The 25,198-nt window shown below is 35.8% G+C and overlaps 1 pseudogene; it reads right to left on the minus strand.

Annotated features, from left to right (window-relative positions):
• Positions 1-7,455: 7,455 nt before the first annotated feature.
• On the minus strand, positions 7,456-7,842 carry LOC148918360 (S-locus-specific glycoprotein BS29-2 pseudogene; annotated as a pseudogene).
• Positions 7,843-25,198: the final 17,356 nt, after the last annotated feature.

Consider the following 25,198-nt stretch of genomic DNA (forward strand, 5'->3'; position numbering starts at 1 on the left):
GGGTCTTGTAAAGTGCTATCTATGTGGTGGTGCTGGTCACACTGATGTGGAATGTGCAAATAACCACATGATAGAGTCTAATGGGAGAGATGAGTCAATTAGTGCACAATGGAGTGATAGTGATAGTGTTGATTCCAATAACTATATCACTTCATCTTTTGAAGAGACAAATAATTTTGCCCTTGTTGGTTACTGTTCATAACTCTAGCATTGCTAGAGTTCATGTAGTTAAGGAAGGAAAATCTGATTCAAAAAATGAATCGTATGGAGATGATAGGCGGGATGACCAGTCATACAGAAAGCAGGATGACCAGTCATACAGGTATGTGTGAAAAGTATGATGTCCTTTTTACTGAAACTTCCAAGCTTAAGGAAAGAAATTTCCTACTTGAAAGGAAGGTAAAGAACCTGGAAATTCTTAATTGCACTTTTAAAGAAGCAAATAATGAATTGAGTGAAAATATTGAGACCTTGAAGAGTGAAAAGGATTCATTGATTGTCATTAAAAATGACATTTCAAACCAATTGAATGTGCTCAAGGAAAACAACTTGGTTTTCCATGCCTCCAACAAGAATTTGTTGACTCGGATAAATGAGGCAAATGACATGGTGATCAAGCTTACCATAGGGGCTAAAAGGTGGATAAAATATTGAATATGGGTAAGGTTCATGGAGACAAAATTGCTTTTGGTTATGGTTGTTCTAGTTCATATGCCCCTCCTCATTTGACCACATTTGTCAAGGAGTCAAATACAAAGTTTGATGTTTTAGAGCCAACTAGGACTCAAAGATTCATTCCTACTTGTTACCATTGTGGTGTGAAAGGTCATATTCGACCTAGGTGTAATGCTCTAAGGAATGTGTCTAGAGCAACCGATGCAAATGGCTTTAAGAACCATATTTCATCTCTTAAAACATGTGAGCTTGCAAAATCTGTTATTTGTACAAGAGATAAACATTTTTCACTTGCAAAATTTGGTTTTCAACAACCAAAAAGGTTCATTCCTATATGCCATCATTGTGGCACATTAGGACACATTAGACCAAAGTGTTTTAAGTTTAGGAATTTTGAGAAAAAGCCTTTTGTTCATTTCAAGAAAGTAAATGACAACTCACTTCAAACTCAAGTGAATGATCTTCTTTATAAAGCTGTCAAAATTCCTAAGGTGATCTCTATGCCTCATAAAGTCTCAAAAGTGAAGCAAGTTTGGATCAAGAAGGAAGACCATGTTCTTCCTCATGTTGGTGACTAGTTTCTTTATCTTATGTATCTAGACCTTTCTCTTGTTTGTGGTTGCTTCATGAGTCTAGATACCCTGTCATGCACATGCATCTTACTTCTTCTTTTTTATTTTTATATATTTATTTCATTTTTGTTTTAGAAAGATGTGGTCATTGTGTGCATGTCTTTTAGTCATCTCCCTCACAATCCTTTGAATCTTGAGTCCAACTAAATTCCATGCTTTATGTAAGAACTTGGTGACATTTGACTAATTGACTTAAGACATTTTCTTGCACAAGAGATCTTAGTAATTGCCTTGCCTTGCAATTTGTGTCTATTGAGAAGCAACTAGCTATTTTTTATTTTTTTTTTTCTTCTTCAACCGCTAGATACTTGAAGGTATTGATTTCCTTCTATTGGGTTGTGCAAAATGGATTAACTTGTATTTTCAATTTCATGTGCTCATAATATGAATTTCCATTTTGTTTGTGTTAATAAATTGCATGTAAGCTCTCTTCTCTCAAGATGCATGATTCTTATGAGTGGAAGTCTTTTCATGATGTTGTAGGTGTGAAAGAGTTATCCCCATTCTTGTCTACAATTTTGAGCATTTTTTGTTGAATATACTTGGGTTGCATGATATGCTTTGAGCTATCTATAAAGTGTCTAAGATCACTTGTAGTTGTCTCTCTACCTTGATCTTTTGATCCATTTGGAAATCAAAATGCAAATAAATTGTTGGAGTAAAAGCCTTGGAAAAGCAATGTCCACAAATATAGAAAAAGCATTTTCGGACAAGCAAGTGTGCTATACTTCATTTTTTATAAAAAGGTAAAAGCGCTTGGAAAAGCATTGTACATCATCAAATAGAAAAGCAAAATTGTACAAGCAAGTGTGCTATGCCTTTCTAAAATATTGATAAATGTCAACTTTTGGATCACATTTCTTGGTAGGGTTTATGCCTTGATTTCTAGAACTTATATTAGATTTGATGCTTGGAAAGTCTCATGCAACTCTTGGAAATCATTATTGAAGCTCATATTGAATTAGACCTCATTTTCCCAAACTCCTTACTCTAAGCTTCATGAGAAGTTCTAACTTATGTGTCTCATTGATTTTGGGAATTGAGTGCATATATTGCCTTGGCAATAGATTAACAATTTCCTATTTGTGTTTTCCAAATAACCTAAGCACATGTTATGGAGATGCATGTTATTCTATTGCATGTCGTTTTCTAATTCAAATTCTAGTTGCTTCCATCTCAATATGGCTTATTATGCTTGGATATCTCTTTGTATGCTATGTCTTGGGTCAATGTGTTTCATGCTAGCTTTTGGAAATCATTTCGCCTCGCATGACTAGTCATCCAATCTAGCATTCTTTGTGTCTCACTGATTCATTATTGGTTGCATTTTGTTGTGTTATTTGTTGTGCTTAAAGGGGCTCTACACTTTATGTCATTCAAGCTCTTTTCTTTTGATGTGGTTTGGACTGTGTTGAGTCTTATTGTATGCATTTGTGAGCATACTTTGGAGTCATTGACTACTTGGTAGTCTCTCTTGTATCTATTTGGCTGTGATAGTCCATACTTTGCTTTAGTGAAGCTTCTTCATTGACATGTCATGGGTTTGGTCACACATTTGAGAAATCTGTGAGTTTGCTTGTTTAAGTAATGTTGGTGTTTGTCTTCTGAGCCCATATGACTAGTCATATATACTAGTCATTGGTCAGTATTAGTTTGGTCTTAAGGTATTTAGTCCTTCTTAGATTTGACCCATGTTACCATATGTGACCTGGTTGTCTCTCTTATGGGTTCCTTAAGTCACTTTTGAGTAGTCTTCTATTGATGTTGTTGCTTTATGTAACTCGAATGATGATTGTCTTGGCTGCAATCTCATGTTTGCATTTATAGGTCTATTGCACTTTGTGATTTTTCCATGAAAGGGAGCTTGTCATTTGCTTGTCCTTGGAACACTTTGTAATGTTATGAACTGCTTACATCTTGTTAGGATTGATCTCGGCATAGGCCTTTAATTCTTTTCTTTTTTAATTCATGTGCTTGAAGACTTGGTCTAGACAATGATTGCTGAACATCCCTGGTCACTTGATATGTTTGCTAGTGCTTCTCTGTGTATTAGCAAAGTCCTTCATCTTCTATAAGGTCGATACTAAACATGATGCTTATTGTGATTACTGCTCTGGTTGACTAGTCACTATATGCATACGCTGATTGTGGTTGACTAGTCATCATGATCTATTTTCGTTTCTGACCGTGTATCTGGTCTTGTCTCTTATTGTTTAGCTATGTCTCTGGCCATCAAGTCATGCTGTATGCTTAATAGGGATCTTGTGCCTTTTGGTGAAATTAATTTTCACTCTCTAAGAACTAAGACCATTGGTTATGACACAAAGCACAAAGGCTCACTTGTCTTCTCCTTGTCTCATTTACACATACATTTCAACATCTACTGTGTTTATGTGTGGTTGTGTTTGGATGATGCCACTTTGGTCTATGACCACTCACCTTAATAAGTTGGTCTTGAAATCCTTACGAGTTTCTTTGTGCTATATGAGTTTTGGATTGTTGGCTAATTTATTTTGTTGGGAGTTTCTTTGAGATGCATGTGTTTTGGCAACATTCTTGCTGATTCTTTTTATCATTTTCATACATCAATGTTGCCTTCTAAGCCTTATCTTGATTGATTTGCTCTCTTTTATTCTTGGTTGTGTCTATGAGGTTGTTGGTCTTTTGATGCCACCTTAAATTTGGACATGCGTGACTAGTCCGTTTCACTAGTCCACTCTCTTCTTCTTGTGCTTTTTGGAAGCTATGTTGTGTTTTTGGACAACCTAGAGACTTATGTCTTGTGTTCTTTCTCGCATGTCCTCAATCTTGAGCAAAAATTTAGGGTTCATCTTGCTTGGTGCTTTCTTCAAATTGACAATGATTGATGCCTTAAATTTTGAAACCTTAGTACTTTGTCTTGATTTTGTACTATGGTGTGTAAAGAAAAATTCATTGATTGTCCCTTGTTTTGATAAATATGTTTGAAACTCTATCTTTTTAAGGGAGTTTCTTTATGTGTAATGTGTACACATTGAAATTAAATTCAGCCACTTGATTTTAATTGCTTTAGGTATGATTCCTTGCAACTTATGCTCCATTTCTTATTCTCTTTAGCTTTGATGCACTTTTGTGTTTGTTGGCTATTTATGGAAAGTTAAGCAATGAGTACGTCAAAGGTTAATTCCTTTATGCTATATGATACTCAGGGGGAGTATGTTTTCTAAATGGGGTGTTTTTGCTTTAGGGGGAGTTTCTATTTGTGTAGTGGTTTTAATCTTGTACCCTCCGCAGGTCGGTAGGGGAGTTATTTTGTAATCACATTGTGATTAGTCTGTGCATTTTGATAGGGGGAGTTGTTCTGTCCTGTTTTGAACAACTAGTATTTGACTAGTCATAAATCTATGTTCTGTACTGTTTTAAACAACTGTTATTTGACTAGTCATCAATCTAAGTTATTTGCTGTTAACCTTGTTCATATATGCCTATCACTCTGTGGTTACTTTTGTATGTTGTTTCTATTTCTCTGCCTTTTTGCACTTTCCTTATCAACAAGGGGGAGAACACTCTCAACCCCACATTGCATATTTTTTTAAAAATTCTGTGATAATATGCTTGTTTTTGTGCCTAGAAGATTGGTTGTTCTTGCAGGTACCTTCACTCCATCATCTCCTTAATCTCGGTTTTGGGTTGAGTGTTTTTAGAGAGTGTGTTGTCAAGGAAAGCCAAAAAGGGGGAGATTGTTAATGTATGGTTTTTACTATTTTCTTTTGGCTTCCCTTGACAACTTTGTAATAGGATGTGTGTTGTTATTTATCAAGCTCAAGTTTAGATTAAGGAAAACCTTTCTTGGTGCTCTTCTCTAACTTCTGCTGTATGGAGGTTTATGCAATTTGACAAAGGTATTGTGCATTGCATATCATTTCATAAAACAGTCTTCATAAAAATGATGACTAGTCATCCGTTTCTCAGATGACTAGTCATCCTTGCTCTGTAGGATTTCCAGCTGGATAACAAACTGTTTTGTCCTATTCCTCTTTCTCTCTCTCTGCTGCCATCTGGACTTTCGACCTAAGGAATTTTTTGGCTGTAAAGGCTACGTTTTTGGTCATTTGGTGGTTGTCTGTTTTGGGTGGAAGTTTTGGAAAGTTTGGCTTGCCATCTTTCGCTTCTTCTTCCTCGAGAGAACCATCTTATTTCATCTATGAGTTTTTCAATTGATTTCTTTTTGAAAAACTGCATTTGAAACACGAATCTGCATCTAGCTACTTAAATCATTCTCTCATTTATATCTAGGTCAGATTCAAGATTGATTTCTTCAAGAGTATGGTTTCTTGAAGAAATTGGTCATTCTCCTTTGAATCCAAATTTTGGTTTCGGTTTGTGTTGGAGCTTGCAAGCTAGTGCCATGGAATGAGCAGCTGGAGAAGGAGCTGCCATTGCCATGAAGGAATCGAGCTTCAAGCTTTGCTAAGTTGGAGAAGAAGATTGCACAAAGGAGGTATAGCTCATCTTCCTAAATAGATCTAGGTTTTTCTTGAGCTTGCTTGTGTTCCTTTGTAAGAATCTTTTTCTACTTAGTGGATTGCACTGGTCGGTTGATGACCCCAGCTTTTCCCAATGGTGGGTTTCTGGGTAAGCAGTTTCAGTTTCAAACTCTGTAAATTTTCTGGGTTTGTGTTCTTGTGATTGACTAGTCATGCAGGTTTGTGCTGATTGACTAGTCATCTTTTTCTTGTTTGGTGTTTGCTTGATTCTGCTGTTTGGTCTCACACACTTTCACCATAGTTGTTGCTAGCACAAGGATGCCTAGATTGTGGGTCCTTCAGTGCCTAGGTTGTCACTAGTAATTCTCTAGGCTTGCAGGTACATCTTGGTGTGCTCTGTGTATGTTATTATTTGGTATAATTCATATATGACAGTTGACTAGTCATAAGAGTATTTGGTCAAGGTCTAGAGTGTGTGAAGTTTGCTGCGTTCTTGGTTGAATATCTTTTAAATTTACCCCTCCTCACCTAAGTACCAATTTCAACAAGCACATATATATATATATAATATAATTAGAAGCTAGTGTTAATTTTTTCTCGTTGACTATAACATATTAGTTGTATATTAATTAAAGATTAATTTGGCCAATTTGTTTCATGAAGGGCTGCTTCATATATATACACATATATATGTATGTATAAGATATCAAATTTAAATTATTTTAGTTCTGAAAAAAGCTATATGATCTTTTGTATAGTTAATGGACAATGTGTTGTCATTGTTCCTTTCAAAAGAAAGTATATAATTTGGGTTATAATAGTAAGAAAGACACATTTCCTAAAAAGTATATCATCAGTTTACGTGGTCATGTTCCTTTCAAGAACTGTATGACTAAAAAGTGCATTCAATACAAGTAAACTGAAATTCACAAACAAATCCAAAGAAATATACAGCACTTGAAAGTTGCTCTAATTTAAAAAAGTGCATATAAAAGCTCCCAACTTCAGTGCATATAAATCTTCAGCATGGACTCTACTTGTACAAGTCTATTGGAATTGTCAAAGCTACATACAATACACCTCACTTAATACTAAGAACAATGATAACTGAATCCCCATGGAGAAACATCTTGCTGATGATAAAATATCCTTCCTTGCTAACGGGTTGAGCCTTTTTTCTTGCCTTTTCCAGTCTTTGGCACCTGCACTGCATACACAAGAGAGAAAATAAAAGGGGTTTCAGAATGAGGAGTAATCGGGGGCCCATCTCTTCTTTTGTTTTTTTTTTTTTCTTCAACATATAAATGCAATTTTCCTTCTCAAACCCTAACTCTAACAAGAGCCGTCTTCCAGCCCCTCTCTCTCGCTCAGACTTCTTCTTCAATCCTCATCTATCTGTCTCTTGCTCATAGCACCATCGTGATCTCTTCCCTGACCTTGGAGATTCCAAAATGGTGTTTTTTTTTCCTATGCGCAGCGCCCGCCTAGACCGCCTAGAGCCCGCCTAGTGACCGCCTAGCCCGCCTAGCCCAACTAGAGAGCCTAGCCCCAACCTAGCCCGACTACCCCCGCCCAGAACATAGAGATCTTGGCCACCATCTGCATATCCCCTCATGTCGCCCGCCTAGACCGCCTAGAGGCCGCCTAGACCGCCTAGCGAGCCTAGCCCCAGCCTAGCCCGCCTAGCCCCCGCCTAGAACATAGAGATCTTGGCCACCATCTGCATATACCCTCATGTCCCAAAGGAAAATCTCCGGGAAGCCATGGTGATCTAGTTTGATAGAAAAGTCCCCTGTTGACGGGTCCTCTGAGCTTTTCCACGAGGTCAAGTACCTGTTTAAACATGTGCTTAACTTCCATCCAAGCATCATATCTGGAAGCAGAATGTGTGTGGGATAATCAAAGCTCTGCCAGAAAAATGTTTGGCTGTTTTCGGTTCTTTCTTTGATCACAAGATTGCCTATATCCAAAAGCAGGACATTTGGACGCAAAACTTGGGTGTGATTGGAGGACCTGGTGACATTTCCAGATGGATCAAGAAGGACAATGTTTCCATGTTCACCAGTCATCAAAAGAGCTGCTGATGAATTTGAAAGTGGGGTGTCTATGTTGGTCACCCAAACAACTGTTCTGTTTTGGACAAAAAGACTTCACAGGGGGAGACAATGGTCATGTTTCCTTCGACAATTAATTAATATATTATATATATTATATATGTATGCCTTGCCTTCCTCACTTATTTTTGCTGTGACCAACCAATTAACAGAAGTACAAGTGAAGTGAATACATCATGTCTGTACTCTGGACAAGCATTTGAGTGCGAGAGATTGGCTCCTGAAATTATACAATAATTAATCAATTAATAATGTCAGTTTCCTCATTAACATCGGCTTGCCATAATGCCATTGCCAAGCGTAATGTATTTCCATTTCCTAATTAAATGGGGGATGTTTTGATGAACCCGTAATTGGAAGGCATGATTATTCTTGCAAATTAAGGTGCTTTGTCAAGAAGATCCTGGGGTCAAACTTCTCTGTCTATTATCTATAGCTATCTACTTTTTAAAAGCTAGCTGTCCAATGAATTTATGCCACTTGATCATCCGTTCCGTGAATCCGTGATGATGATTATATTCGTAATCCTACCTCACCAAGCTTACATTATATTTAAACAATATGACCATATAGAAAATGTTGCTGCCCCATACTATATACTATTTACATAAATATAGGAAAGGTGGAGGTGGACCCATAAACTAAGCATATCTGTGCCTAGTCCTAGACTTTGCAGTTCAAGTTGCAGCACCACCTCTATTAATAATCATGAATCCAACGATGAGTCTCTGGATCATGACGCCATCGCTTATGCTGCTGGTGAAGATGAAGGGGAGTCGCCAACTATACAAGAAGAAGAAGAAGATGACGACGGAGATGGACAACAGGAAGAACATAAAAATGGGGCTCTGTTGCAGGCAGAAGAAATACCTCAAGCTTTTAGCGCAAAAGAAAAGGAGGAGGAAGTGAATCTTTGATAAAGCAACGAGAAGAAGAGATGGACACGCCAGAGCTGGAAACAAATCGTGTTAGCCACTACCACAGAGCGGATGAACTCAATAAAAAAATTCGAAGACTTTATAAGAAAAATGAAGGAGCAAATCAGGATTGAAGCTCAACGGCAACCCATTGCCGTTTAACCATTAAACATATAACCATTAATATAGCGTATAGCCGTGCGGCCATACTCTTGAAATCAACGTTAAAAATATGGATTTCTCTGTAGGAAAGTTGAGCCTTGAGATAATGAATCGATTAGACACGGTATGTATTTCTAGCTTTATTCCTTGTTTGTGTGTTGAATGTGTTTGAGAAGTGATACAAAGAGGTTGCTTCTCTTTTTAAGTTCCCTTTGTCATATTTCCTTATATATATTCGAATATTTAAACATTATAGCCATGCGGCTATACCCTTTAAACATATTATGTTTTAATTATTATATAATATTGAAAAAAAAAAGTTCACAAAATAATTAATTGCTATTTATTAAGTCAATTATGAAATCAGTAATATTTAAATATTCACTAATGAAAAAATAATTACTAATTAAAAAAGACTAAGATATTAATTAATTACATATATTAAATTAAAGAAGTTGGCCAAACAACACAAGTAAAGAAACTAATTTTATATTTTTAAAAATTAAAACAAAAAAAGCAAAAAACCTCTCTCGACAACAGGTCTATGCCGGCAAATATTTACTGGATTAGACCTCTCCCGATGAAAATTAGCTCTGTGGACGAAATTTCATCGGAAGAGGTCTTATCCGGCAAATATTCGTCGGGAGAGGTTTTTAATATATATATATATAAGCTTAGTATCTTTAGCTGTTTTTTTCAAATTTTCTTTAAGTAATTAAATAATATCATAGCCTTATTTATTTAATTTCATTAGTATATATTTAGTGAATAATTAGTACTAAACATTTTAATTAGCTCCACAAATTATATTACTTAATAAATAGCATTTTATTTTTTATTATTTTCTTTAATAAAATATTTAAATACTAATTATTCACTAAGTAAATAATAATTAAAACATAACTACTAATTAAAGTAATGTAAAAAGAGAAATCCAAAGTTTGTTGTTTCAAGAGTATAGCCGGGCGGCTATACTTATAAAATATTCTACTCAAAGGTTTCTACAGTTTATTTTGCTTGCTTGTACCATTTATCATGTGCGTGCCTCTAGTACTTTGGCCAAGGGTCATATGTCGAACAATGTGTGTGACTTGTGTACTATTCGTTCATTTTGGGGTGCGCTGTAGACCCAGCCCTAATCCCAAAATTATTGAGGTTACGTGGCATCCCCCTTGCTTTGGTTCGGTCAAAATTAATACTGATGGCACTCGCAAAAGTAACTTTGGTAAAGTAAGTAGTGGTGGTGTGTTTCGAGATTATCATGGTTGTGTACTTAGGGCATTTTGCTCCAATTTAGATGTCCCTAGTGCGGTACATGTTGAAGTTTTGGATGTCATCAAGGCCATTAAGCTTGCTTGGCTTCATGCTTGGCATAATGTCTGGATTGAAACTGATTCGTTATTAGTTACTCAATTCTTTCGCTCCTCCTCATTTGGTCCCTTGGCACTTGTGATTTGATTGGCAGAATTGCTTGCATCGTCTCCAGTACATGTTGTTTAAGATTTCTCATATATTTCGCAAGGGTAATCATAGAGTTGACACTTCGGCAAATCACGATGTTCAGGGCTTTGGGTTCACGTGGTGGGACATTGCATCTTCATTTATTTTGTCTTCGTCGTCGAGACCAGGTAGGCATGCCCAGTTACCGTTTTACTTAGTCTCTTTTTGTTTACTCCTCCAAAGTTTTGGTTTTTTGGGTCCGCATGTTGCTGTGCCTTTATGTCACTGTCTTTCTTTTCTGCAAGGTTTTGGTTTGGTCCCCCTGCTGTACGTGTTTTCTTTATATGTTTCTTTTATATTAATGAAATTATGATCAAGGGGATGGGCGGGGGCTCTCGAAATGTGTTGGTCCCTTCTTTGAGGGTTGTGGATGTTTGTGCATTCGATAACCGATACTGAAGAGCTAATTTCGCCTAATCTCTTGTTCTATATTTTTTTTTACAAAAAGAATACTACCACCTCTTACTACTATACTCATACATCTTTGTTTGAAATTGTTGTTCTGGCTAGAAGAGATTTCGAAAGTTCACTATCTTGCATTATTGTTATAACAAGAAATAATCTTAGCCTCTCACATTCTTTCATAGTTAGTAAAATACGGAATGGGAAAAATACGTACGTGATTTATTCAAAAAAATTTTAGCAAGTTACAACTAAAAATTTCGGCAACTATATAATATTTTAATATATATATTGTTTTTATTCAATAATATGTGAAAATTTTGTGTATTATTGAAAATTTTGTAAAAAAACTTGTGTATTAAACATGAATAATATATATGTACATGTACAATACATATATTGTATGTTTGCTTTTAAAAAAATATATATGTATTTTACCGAGTCTTTAAGACGTGTACAGAAAACGAAAGTATTATTGAAAAATACGTACTTACGTATATAATACAAGTATTGAATGGGAAAATGCTAAATTATTTCTATGGGTAATAAGTAAAAAAAATCAAAAGGGGACAATAAAGACTCGGGTATGGCATAATAGTAATGGATAATGTTTTAAACTACTCTTATTGATAAAGGAAAATCACAGAAAATATAATTTCTTTAAAAGTACGGGCGGCTTTAATATTTAAATATATTATTCATGGCGCACTGTGTACCGTTTAAATAAATAATATATTCAAAAGGTATAGCCGTACGGCTATGTTTATTAAAATAAAATTAAAAATAGAACCGCCTAGCCCGCCTAAGGCGCCCACTTTTCAAAAACTTGAATGTCGTTTGTTTTATATAAAAGATTTCTTTTTTCCGAGCTGGTCTGTCATCTCTGCAAATACTAAAAAATGGAGATCATCCCTCTTGTTGGTGATATGAGATATGAATCATTCTTGGACAAATCAAAGCAGGACATGGCCTCTTCTTCAGAGTTGGTGCTGGGAAGGTCATTGTTCATCAGCTCTAAGCCACTTCTTGGTTTCCATTAATTAGGGTGAACCTTGGGAGTTGCCTGGATTCAATCAACATCATCAGAATCAAATGACAAACTGTCACTTCGGTTTCAATTCGAAAGGAAATGGAGGAGAAATCTAATAGGAAAGAATTATAAAGCATGTCATTCTTTACCACTCCACTAGAATTAAGGTCCTGTGGCCATTTCCAGAGAAAATGAATGCCATTTGATGCTAACACCAAAATGGCATCAGCTCCGTTTGTGTAGACCATCCTTGATATCTGAATTGCCAGAGACAGAGTTAATGAGAAGCTGAGAAATTTCAATTGAAAATAAGTATTTTCTGTTTTCTGTTTTGGTTTATGTTATGTTTGGTTGCTAGGAAGCTGATGATGAACAAATATTCTCTTACCTAAATATTCAGTTTCATGTTCCTCTAGTTGTTTTGATTGTTTACAAACTGACCCAAAAGGAGTATGCTGCTTTCTGGGGCTCCAATTGTTGAGTCATCTCTTCTTTTGAATTTTTTCTTTTTAAATTTCATCTTTGTCAATTCTCAGTAATGTAATCTGGGTGAAATGCAGCTTTTGGATCCGTAAGATGGGCACAAAGAGTAAATCAAAAATTCCCAGAGAGAAGCAAGATAGTACAGCTGCTGTAGAAGAGGAAAAACTCTCATCTTTGGCCAAGAAATTGTAGAATCATTGGTTGAGATCAGTTCAGGTTTACCATGCATATATTTTGGTTTTAATTTATGTTTCAATTACTAGGCATATTAAGCCTCATCTGATCCTACTTTCTGCAACAGGAACACTTGGAGAGCAATGAGGGTGATCCTGAGCTACTTGTTTACATTCTGTGAGTATCCACTTTTGTTGTTTTATGTGTTATCTTCAGGACATGAGTTAAAGAATGCATAAACATGAAATGGATGGGGACAGGGAGATCCATTGTTTGACTAGTGTTATAACCATTTTTCCATATTTTCATTCAATTTGAGAGGTAACATGTCTTGTTAGATCTCCATAGTCGGATTTGTATGAGTTTGAGTATGGGATTCAAGTTTCAACCTTAGTAGCATCTCCAGGTTCACCTAAAACAAACATAACACTTAATTTGTGAGTCAATTATAATTATCTTTTGTTCTTGTGCTCATATGCTACATCTGATGTTAAACATAGCTGTACTCATTTCTGAAACATTTGTGTTGCATCTTGAGAAATTTGAAAGGAAAGAGAGGAGAAATCTAAGTTACAAGCAGTAAGATTTACTCTCTTTTTTTTCTCCTGTTTTTTAGCTGGCATGTATGTTTGGTGACTTAATGCATTATGTTGTTTGTTTTTTATGGTTTTGGCAGTGTTAGTTATTCATATAGAATGCAGGCTCAGAGATAGAGTTTATAAGAAATTATGATTCTTTGATGTGTTAATAAAATATTAAGCATGTCTTTATTCATAATTTTGTCCCTCTGTAGTTGAGGTGTTGGTAGTCAGTTTATGTGACTTCTGATCTCATGAGTTTGATAAGAGTAGAAATTTCCCTGCTTTACTAATGCCGGTTACAAGAAGTTAATCCTATAGACCAAAGAAATACTGTTTGAGGTTTAGCAAGATTTAATTTTGAATCTGGTTATTTCTACTAAATCCTTTGATTGGCTTTTCAATGCAATTAGTCGTATGGCATACAGTTCATATTCAAATTACATAGGTATTTTATACAAGTATATACATTTGGAATTATATGAACTTGTCTACAGAACAAATATTTGAAGCAGATTTGGAATCCTTTTGGATAAACAAATATACAAACTGAAATTTGGTGCAACCTTAGTGGAGACTTGAGAATAAACTTTGAGTTAAAACTGGTGGGACTAATGTGATATGATGATGAACCGAAATCAGTAAATGGAATTTTAATACTGACCTGATATGTAAAGAGCCAAATGTATGTAATAACTTAGGAATGCTGTAGCCATTTGACAACCAAAACAAATAAGCTAATGTTTTGTTAGATGCATCCATGGACCTTGTCTTCTGCTGATTTCATTTACTTTTTGCCTTGCTTTGCATGCCAAATTATTTGATATTTACATCTGATATGCAAGTTAATCACATGATGTATGCATTAGGACCTTTCTACAAGGAGATCCATTTCTTGGAATTTTCAGGACTCTTGATCTTTTATCTCCTTTGCTGGTTACGTTGATGGTTCGTTTTCTCTATGGAAAGGAGAATTTGCAAGCCACCACAGCACAATGATGTGCCATGCTCAGTTTTGTTTTGGCGATGATGGTAAAGTGCCCATGTGAAAAGTTTGACACAACAGGTTCCTTATGCAACAACACATATAAAAGTGAATCAGGAGATGATAATATTGCCGGTCAAAGCCAAAAAGGTGGCAGGCCTCTAATCTCTGTTTTACATTTGTGATGCCACAACTACCGGACGGTCATTCCTAAGGGAAAACCTCCTAGAGATAGTGTGACCACTTGAAGAATACTTAGCTTGCAGAATTTTCAAAAAGAACCTTATCTTTCTTGAAATCAATGGTAAAATATGCAGGCTCTTTTTGAGCATTTGCAATGCCAGGCAAAGTAAAAATTGATACACAATTTGTATAGGTTAGTATCATATACTTTCGAAGGGGCGGTGACTACATCTTTATATGAAAAAAAAAAATCATGGCGAAGCATTGAGTGGCCTGATCCCTTCTTGGGCCTTGTGTTTTGAATCCCAAAGTGAAGAATTAAAAAAGCCAAATAGTTCCTCAAAGAGGCCTTGGTATGCCCTGACCTTGGGATGGGGTAGCCTCCCCTCCCCCTAAACACATGCTAGTTCTCTCACTTCATACACTGCAAGGTGAGTCTTGTTTATGGCAATGAGGTGCAGCTCATTCTCATGAATTTGGATGTAAGTATATGACAATGATTTCAACTCCTTCCCATCTGGAATCTGCAACAATTTGCTTTTGTGTTTTTCACACCCAGTAGCACCCCACACATAAATCCGCAGGGACAAAACGACGTTGATCGTTAAATAACAGAAGTCACATTAGAGTAGAAGCCACGTCTGAAAGTAATATTGTAGTTTCCAATGTGCATCAGCACCAGAAGAAACTAGTACATTCAGTGTGTTCGAGAAGGCAAGGCTAGTGACTCTTTTGGCGTGACCCTCAAGCTTCCTTGTAACCCCCAAAAAATATAAATCAAGGCAATGACTCTTTTCGGGTTTGATTCATCACAACATTGAGCATGATTTGTTTTTTTTTTTTTACAAGAACAAACAAACTACCTCGTCTGAGTGGAGATTGTATATATTACAATGGTGGAATTGTCCATGCCAATGGCAACTATACTGTCATCTCGGGGGTGAAAAGCAAGACATGTTGCCTCTGTGGCGGTGGCATGACTTTCTTCATCGTCTGCATTTTTACGCAACAGATTTGTATGAGTACAATGAGTTAGAACATGAGAAATTTGCAAACAGAACCTAAGCATATTGACAAACAAGATTTGGGAAGTTTTGGCTGGGAAAAGAAAATTTCAAGAATACTATTTGTGTTGGGTTTACCTTAAACGTTTTCATCTCAAAAATGGAGATCATCCCTCCTGTTGCTGATATGAGACATGAATCATTCTTGGAAAAATCAAAGCAGGATATAGAGTCTTCAAGGTTGGTGCTTGGAAGGTCATTGTTCATCGGGTCTAAGCCACTCCTTGGTTTCCGTAAATTAGGGTGAACCTTGGAAGTTGCTTGCATTCAACCAATATCATCAGAATCAAATGACCAACTATCACTCCAATTTCAATTTCGAAAGAAAAGAGAGGAGAAATCTAATAGGAAAGAATTATAAAGCATGTCATTCTATACCACTCAACTAGAATTAAGGTCCTGTGGCCATTTACAGAGAAAACGAATGCCATTTGATGCTAACTCCAAAATGGCATCAACTCTAGAGAGAAAAAAAATAGTATAGCCGCGCGGTTTTTTTTTTTTTTAATAAGAAAAAAAACCACCTAGCCTGCATAGGCGCCTGATTTTTCAAAAACTTGAATGGCTTTTTTTTTTTTCCTTCCGATTTATTTTTTCCTGGCGAGTCTAGCATCTCTGCAAATACATTTTTGTCAATTCCCAGTAATGTAATCTGGGTGAAATGCAGCTTTTGGATCCATAAGATGGGTAAGAAGAGTAAATCAAAAACTCCCAGAGAGATGCAAGATAATACAGTTGCTGTAGAAGAGGAAAAACACTCATATTCGGCCAAGGAATTACTGAATCATTGGTTGAGATTCAGTTCAGGTTTACCATGCATATATTGGTTTTAATTTATGTTCCAATTACTAGTCATATGAAGCCCATCTGATCCTACTTTCTGCCACAGGAACACTTGGAGAGCAATGAGGGTGATCTTGAGCTACTTGTTTACATTCCGTGAGTATCCACTTTTGTTGTTTTATGTGTTATCTTCAGGACATGAGCTAAAGAATGCATGAACTTGAAATGGATGGGGACAGGGAAATCCATTGGTTGAGTACTTGTACCCATTTTTCCATATTTTCATTCAATTTCAATGCTAACATGTCTTGTTAGATCTCCATAGTCCGATCTGTATGAGTTTGAGTATGGGATTCAACCTTAGTAGCATCTTCTGGTTCACCTAAAGCAAACATAACACTTAATTTGTGTGTCATTTATAATTATCCTCATCTGCTATATCTGATGTTAAACATAGCTGTACTCATTTCTGAAACATTTGTGTTGCATCTTGAGAAATTTTATTAAAACCTACCATTCTAAGACCAAGTTAGCTCTGATTAAGTTATATTTTGTTCATTTATTTCTGATAGATTTACATCAGATGTCAAGATCAATAGTTGGTGCTGATGGAACAAGTCCTTCCAAGATGAGGGCGTAAGTTCGAACTTTAATATTTTCTTTCAGCTCCTTCATTTTAGGACCTACCTGATTGGAACAATGAGATTGTCTGTGTTCATGAGTTTATTTCAGTGGCATAGTTCTTGAAGGAGGTATGCATACATCTGTTAAAGACATATAGAGAAGCATTTTGTATTTGATACAGCACATAGGATTTTAGGACATGGCATGCTTTTGCATGCTTTCAAATTTTCTTTGTGTTTATTTTTTAAAGCAATCTGTATTCTGTGTGTTTGTTGTAGTTGTGGTGCATGAAGAAACATAGCCCATATTCAGGGACTATGTTAGACGCATTCTCTGTATAATTATTCAAAGCTACATACAATACACCTCACTTAATACTCCTAAGAACAATGATAACTGAATCCCCATGGAGAAACATCTTGCTGATGATAATCTATCCTTCCTTGTTAAGGGGTTGAGCCTTTTTTCTTGCCGTTTCCAGTCTTTGGAACCTGCACTGCATACACACACACACACACACACACACACACACACACACACAAAAAGATCACACAAATATCACGAGAAAAAAGAACTTTGATGATTGATGAAGATCTACCAACCAACATAAAAGAAGACAGAACCGAATAGTGGAACAAAACACAAGAGAGAAAAATAAAAGGGGTTTAAGAATGAGGAGTAATCGGGGGCCCATCTCTTCTTTTGGTTTTTTTTTTTCCCTCAACATATAAATGCAATTTTCCTGCTCAACCCTAACTCTAACAAGAGCCGTCTTCCAACCCCTCTCTCTCGCTCAGACTTCTTCTTCAATCCTCATCTCTCTGTCTCTCGCTCATAGCACCATCGTGATCTCTTCCCTGACATTGGAGATTCCAAAATGGCCTTCTTTTTTTTCTATGCGCAGCGCCCGCCTAGCCCCCGCCTAGCGACCGCCTAGCCCGCCTAGCGAGCCTAGCCCCAGCCTAGCCCGCCTAGAGCCCGCCTAGCTAGCCTAGCCCCAACCTAGCCCGCCTAGCCCCCGCCCAGAACATAGAGATCTTGGCCACCATCTGCATATACCCTCATGTCGCCCGCCTAGACCGCCTAGCGACCCTAGCCCCAGCCTAGCCCACCTAGCCCCGCCTAGAACATAGAGATCTTGGCCACCATCTGTATTCTGTGTGTTGGTTGTAGTTGTGGTGCTTGAAGTTGCCCAAAATATTGCAGAGTTAAACCAAGAAACTACCCTCGATAAGCATTAAGTTTAGTTTTATCACTACATATTGACTTTTGTAATCTAAGCTCTATGTGGGGTTTCTTATCGTTCATTCATATTCTTTTGATATTTGCACTTGTGGTAGTTTCGAAGACCTTTACAACAGCCGAAACTATGTTGAATGCTCGAACCCTCAGGGAATGGATTTCATCTTCTCTCAGGTTAGTGCAGTGCCAACACTTCTTCAAGTATATGAACAGGTTGTTTCCGTTCAGGATTTGCTTGGGTTAGTGTAAACAAACGTGAATGAGCTTGGGAGTGGGTGGAATGAATCATATTTGGAATAGCTTAGTAATTTTATAATTGAATAAATTTAGTAATCAAGATGGTATGATGGAGTGAAGGTTATTATGTCTTTGTAGTTAAGCATATACAGTTGAAATATTAATTGAAATACTCGATTTACATAGTATAGCCGGTCGGCTATACTTTGAAAATTTATTGAAATACTCTATTTACATAGTATAGCCGGTCGGCTATACTTTGAAAATTTATTGAAATACTCTATTTACATAGTATAGCCGGTCGGCTATACTTTGAAAATTTATTGAAATACTCTATTTACATAGTATAGCCGGTCGGCTATACTTTGAAAATTTGTTGAAATACTCTATTTACAGAGTATAGCCGCGCGGCTATCCGATACCGGCTATACGTTTGAAATTTCTATTTAGAGAGTATCGCCCAGCTGCTGTACTACATAAAATTTCTATTTATCAAGAATTGCCGCTCGACTATACTATTGAAATATTTTATTTGTAGAGTATAGCCCTACAGCTATACTGTTGAAATATTCTATCCTTTAAAGATAATTCCACATTGCACCAACAATAAAAATATGAATTTATATTTGCCGGATTAGACCTCTCCCGACAAAATTTCTTTGGAAGAGGTTTATTTTAAAAAGAAATAATATACTTAGCATCTTTAAGTCAATTGATTTTTTTTTTTGGTTAAAACTTTCTTTTTATTAATTAAATCATATCTTACTTAGCCTTATTTAATCACTTTCATTAGTAATTATATTTTAATTATTATTTCTTTAGTGAATAATTAGTATTAATTATTTTAATTAACTTTACAAATTATATTACTTAATAAATAGTATTTAATTTTTTAAAAAAAATTCTTTGATAAAATATTTAAATACTAATTATTCACTAGGTGAATAATAATTAAAACATAACTACTAATTAAAGTAGTTAAAGGTGGTCCCAAATACTGAGTTCTGGTACCTTCGGATGCATTCCATGCTTGGTGATGTCAAATTGATGAGTGAAAAAGAGCAAAAAATGAAAAAGAAAATTGAAAACTAAAAACACTTGCAAATTGTTTTAAAAAATAAGGGTAATTTTGAACTTGATTTCATTGAAAACAAATATGTTAAAATTTTCCACAAAAATAGTGAAAATGAAATGGTTTTCAAATTGTTTTAAAAAATAAGGGTAATTTTGATAACTTGATTTCACTTTTTTGAAAACGGAAAACAAAATATGTTACCAAATATCTTTTCTTTTTCAAATAAAAATTTGAGTATGAGTTTCAAAAATAGTGAAAATGAAATGGTTATCAAACAAACCTTAAGATTGTCTTTATATATATATAAATCTTAATTTTTGATCCCTCAATCTATATATATATATATATATATATCATTTGCTGGTTGGGGAGTTTATTTAGGTACTTACCCATTTATGTAGTCCTACACACCCATTTATTTAGTCCTATTGAAATTGAGATTTATTTAATATTTTATCTCTTTTAAGGTTAACACATCTTTTTACTTATTCATAAATACCTCCATTTGAAAGAAACAAATTTTAGTATTAGATGTAAAATTCAATCTGACGTCACAACTCTCATAAATAGCACGTCCACCACTCATTCTTTGACTATAACCTTGAAGTTCGCTTATTGCAACGTGAAGGCACTTCTTGCAATCTTCATGTGACAAGTCTCTAGTACACTCGACAAAACTATAAAGATCAATCCTTTTTGTCCTTTTATTCCTCTTTGTCACCTGAATGCTTCCAGTAGCATACAAATTGTCCGGAAACAATTTCAGAAGTTAATCAATTTAACAAATGATCTAGTGCCATTGGAAATTAACTTGGAATTAGGAACAGATCATTGAGGATTTTTCCCATACACCCTGTTATCCTTGTCGATTATACCAAAGAATTTTGTGTCTTAATATTTTAGGATGCAACCAACCATCCATATTATAGCTTCTCGACTAAGACGACAACGCTCGCCAAGATTTTGGCTTGCTGTATTGAGACACCTTTTGCATGATGCAGAGCGCTCGTGATTCAACTAAAGTCCCAACATTAGCTAGCCCATATATAGAACTATTTTTTGTTGTTAAAGATTTAGATTTGTCACCAACGATTTCACTTCGATACCCAGAATATGGAATTTCTTCAGATAATCTTTGTGTCAATAATGTAATTAAGTTTTTCTCAAAATTCCCATTGGGTAGAAATTCTACCTTATTGAAACAACTATGCCCCAAAACAAGAGGTCCGTATTTTTTAGGAAAACAAGACTCAACAGAATCACTGGGTTTGAGTAAAGACTCAACAAGAGGTCCGATACATGAGGTATTCAATATGTTGAACTAAAGTACAATTTATGTTGTAGACAAGCACATATATAGAATATAAGTAGAAGCTAGTGTTAATTTTTTCTCGTTGACTATAACATATTTGTTGTATATTAATTAAAGATTAATTTGGCCAATTTGTTTCATGAAGGGCTGCTTCATATATATATATATATATATATGTACAAGATATCAAATTTAAATTATTTTTGTTCTTAAAAAAGCTATATGATCTTTTGTATAGTTAATGGGAGAATGTATTGTCATTGTTCCTTTCAAAAGAAAGTATATAATTTCAGTTATAATAGTAAGAAAGATACATTTCCTAGAAAGTATATCATCAGTTACGTGGTGATATCTAACCACTCTATAATTTCTCCATGTCTTGCACAAGGTAAATTAAGATTACCACTTATATATGGTGAAGTGCAAGTACCATCAATTGAATTCATGAAGAGATTCAAACGAGTTAAGTCTTGTTCAAGAGCTATACAACTAAAAAGTGCATTCAATACAAGTAAACTGAAATTCACAAACAAATCCAAAGAAATATACACCACTTGAAAGTTGCTTTAATTTAAAAAAGTGCATATAAAAGCTCCCAACTTCAGTGCATATAAATCTTCAGCATGAACTCTACTTGTACAAGTCTATTGGAATTGTCAAAGCTACATACAATACACCTCACTTAATACTCCTAAGAACAATGATAACTGAATCCCCATGAAGAAACATCTTGCTGATGATAAAATATCCTTCCTTGTTAACGGGTTGAGCCCTTTTTCTTGCCTTTTCCAGTCTTTGGCACCTGCACTGCATACACAAGAGAGAAAATAAAAGGGGTTTCAGAATGAGGAGTAATCGGGGGCCCATCTCTTCCTTTGTTTTTTTTTTTCTTCAACATATAAATGCAATTTTCCTTCTCAAACCCTAACTCTAACAAGAGCCGTCTTCCAGCCCCTCTTCTCAGACTTCTTCTTCAATCCTCATCTCTCTGTCTCTCGCTCATAGCACCATCGTGATCTCTTCCCTGACCTTGGAGATTCCAAAATGGTGTTTTTTTTTTCTATGCGCAGCGCCAGCCTAGAGCCCACCTAGCCCACCTAGCCCGCCTAGCCCGCCTAGCGAGCCTAGCCCCAGCCTAGCCCCCGCCCAGAACATAGAGATCTTGGCCACCATCTGCATATACCCTCATGTCGCCCGCCTAGACCGCCTAGAGGCCGCCTAGCCACCGACTATACCGCCTAGCGAGCCTAGCCCCAGCCTAGCCAGCCTAGCGACCGCCTAGACCGCCTAGCGAGCCTAGCCCCAGCCGCCTAGCCCGCCTAGAACATTGAGATCTTGGCCACCATCTGCATATACCCTCATGTCCCAAACGAAAATCTCCGGGAAGCCATGGTGATCTAGTTTGATAGAAAAGCCCCCTGTTGATGGGTCCTCTGATCTTTTCCACGAGGTCAAGTACCTGTTTAAACATGTGCTCAACTTCCATCCGAGCTATCATAGCTGGAAGCAGAATGTGTGTGGGATAATCAAAGCTCTGCCAGAAAAATGTTTGGCTGTTTTCGGTTCCTTCTTTGATCACAAGATTGCCTATATCCAAAAGCAGGACATTTGGTCTCAAAACTTGGGTGTGATTGGAGGACCAAGTGACATTTCCAGATGGATCAAGAAGGACAATGTTTCCATGTTCACCAGTCATCAAAAGAGCTCCTGATGAATTTGAAAGTGGGGTGTCTATGTTGGTCACCCAAACAACTGTTCTGTTTTGGACATTTTTGTACCATATACATGCCCAAGTACCAGCCTGAAATATTGCCTGGCTTGAAGAAACCCAACTCAAAGACTTCACAGGGGGAGACAATGGTCATGTTTCCTTCGACAATTAATTAATATATTATAATATATTGTATATGTATGCCTTGCCTTCCTCACTTATTTTTGCTGTGACCAACCAATTAACAGATGTACAAGTGAAGTGAATACATCATGTCTGTACTCTGTACATGCATTTGAGTGCGAGAGATTGGCTCCTCAAATTATACAATAATTAATTAATTAATAATGTCAGTTTCCTCATTAACATCGGCTTGCCATAATGCCATTGCCAAGCGTAATGTATTTCCATTTCCTAATTAGACGGGGGATGTTTTGCTGAACCCGTAATTGGAGGGCATGATTATTCTTGCAAATTAAGGTGCTTTGTCAAGAAGATCCTGGTCATAGCTATCTCCTTTTTAAAAGCTTGCTGTCCAATGAATTTATGTCACTTGATCATCCGTTCCATGAATCCATGATGATGATTATATTCGTAATCCTACCTCACCAAGCTTACATTATATTTAAACAATATGACTACAAAGAAAATGTTGCTGCCCCATACAATATACTATTTACATAAATATAGGTAAGGTGGAGGTGGACCCATAAACTAAGCAATCTCTGTGCCTAGTCCTAGACTTTGCAGTTCAAGTTGCAGCACCACCTCTATTAATAATCATGAATCCCACGATGAGTCTCTGGATCATGACTCCATCGCTTATGCTGCTGGTGAAGATGAAGGGGAATCGCCAACTATACAAGAAGAAGAAGAAGATGACAACAGGAAGAACATAAAAATGGGGCTCTGTTGCAGGCAGAAGAAATACCTCAAGCTTTTAGTGCAGAAGAAAAAGGAGGAGGAAGTGAATCTTTGATAAAGCTAGGAGAAGAAGAGATGGACACACCAGAGCTGGAAACAAATCGTGTTAGCCACTACCAGTACAGGACAGATGAACTCAATAAAAAATTCGAAGACTTTATAAGAAAAATGAAGGAGGAAATCAGGATTGAAGCTCAATGGCAACCCATTGCCGTTTAACCATGCACATACACAAAACATATAGAGTTCAGTTTGTTTAACCGAGTATCATATAGCTGCTATACCTTTAAAATCTTATATTTATAGTGTATAGTCATGCGGCCATACTCTTTAAATCAACAGTAAAAATATTGTACGAAAGTTGAGCCTTGAGATAATGAATCAATTAGCCACGGTATGTATTTCTAGCTTTTTCCCTTGTTTGTGTGTTGAATGTGTATGAGAAGTGATACAAAGAGGTTGCTTATCTTTTTAAGTTCCCTTTGTCATATTTCCTTATATATATTCGAATATTTAAAAATTATAGCCATGCGGCTATACGCTTTAAACATATATTTTTAATTATTATATAATATTGAAAAAAAAGAGTCCAAAAAATAATTAATTACTATTTATTAAGTCAATTATGAAATCAGTAATATTTAAATATTCACTAAAGAAAAAATAATTAAAAAATAATTACTAATTAAAAAAGACTAAGATATTAATTAATTACATATATTAAATTAAAGAAGTTGGCCAAACAACAAAAGAAAAGAAACTAATTATATATTTTTAAAAATTAAAACAAAAAAAGCAAAAAACCTCTCCCGGCAGGTCTGGCAAATATTTTTTGGATTAGACTTCTCGATGAAATTTAGCTTTGTGGACGAAATTTCGTCGGAAGAGATGTCTTATCAGAATCATTAGAAACAAAATTGTAGGGAGAGGTTTTAAAAAATATATATATATAAACTTAGTATCTTTAGCTGCTTTTTTCAAATTTTCTTTAAGTAATTAAATAATATCATAGCCTTATTTATTTAATTTCATTAAGTATTTATTTAGTGAATAATTAGTATTAAACATTTTAATTAACTCCACAAATTATATTACTTAATAAATAGCATTTTATTTTTAATTTTTTTCTTTAATAAAATATTTAAATACTAATTATTCACTAAGTAAATAATAATTAAAACATAACTACTAATTAAAGTAATGTAGGAAGAGAAATCTAGAGTTTGTTGTTTAAAGAGTATAGCCGTGCGGCTATACTTATAAAATATTCTATTTAAAGGTTTCTAAAGTTTCTTTTGCTTGTCATACCATTTATCATGTGCGTGCCTCTAGTACTTTGGCCAAGGGTCATATGTTGAACAATTTGTGTGACTTGTGTACTATTCGTTCCTTTAGGGTGCGCTGTAGACCTAGCCCTAATCCCAAAATTATTGAGGTTACGTGGCATCCCCCTTGCTTTGGTTCGGTCAAAATTAATACTAATGGCACTTGCAAAAGTGACTTTGGTAAAGTAGGTAGTGGTGGTGTGTTTCGAGATTATCATGGTTGTGTACTTAGGGCATTTTGCTCCAATTTAGATGTCCCAAGTGCAGTACATGTTGAAGTTTTAGATGTCATCAAGGCCATTAAGCTTGCTTGGCTTCATGCTTGGCATAATGTTTGGATTGAAACTGATTCGTTATTAGTTACTCAATTCTTTCGCTCTCCTCATTTGGTCCCTTGGCACTTGCGATTTGATTGGCAGAATTGCTTGCATCGTCTCCAGTACATATTGTTTAAGATTTATCATATATTTTGCAAGGTAATCATGGAGTTGACATTTTGGCAAATCACGATGTTCAGGGCTCTGGGTTCACGTGGTGGGACATTGCACCTTCATTTATTTTGTCTTCGTCATCGAGAGGTAGGCATGCCCGATTACCGCT

The sequence above is a fragment of the Prunus mume genome, linkage group LG3, assembly GCF_029339155.1.
Source record: "Prunus mume cultivar Tortuosa linkage group LG3, ASM2933915v1, whole genome shotgun sequence".
In the NCBI taxonomy this organism is placed as follows: Eukaryota; Viridiplantae; Streptophyta; class Magnoliopsida; order Rosales; family Rosaceae; genus Prunus; species Prunus mume.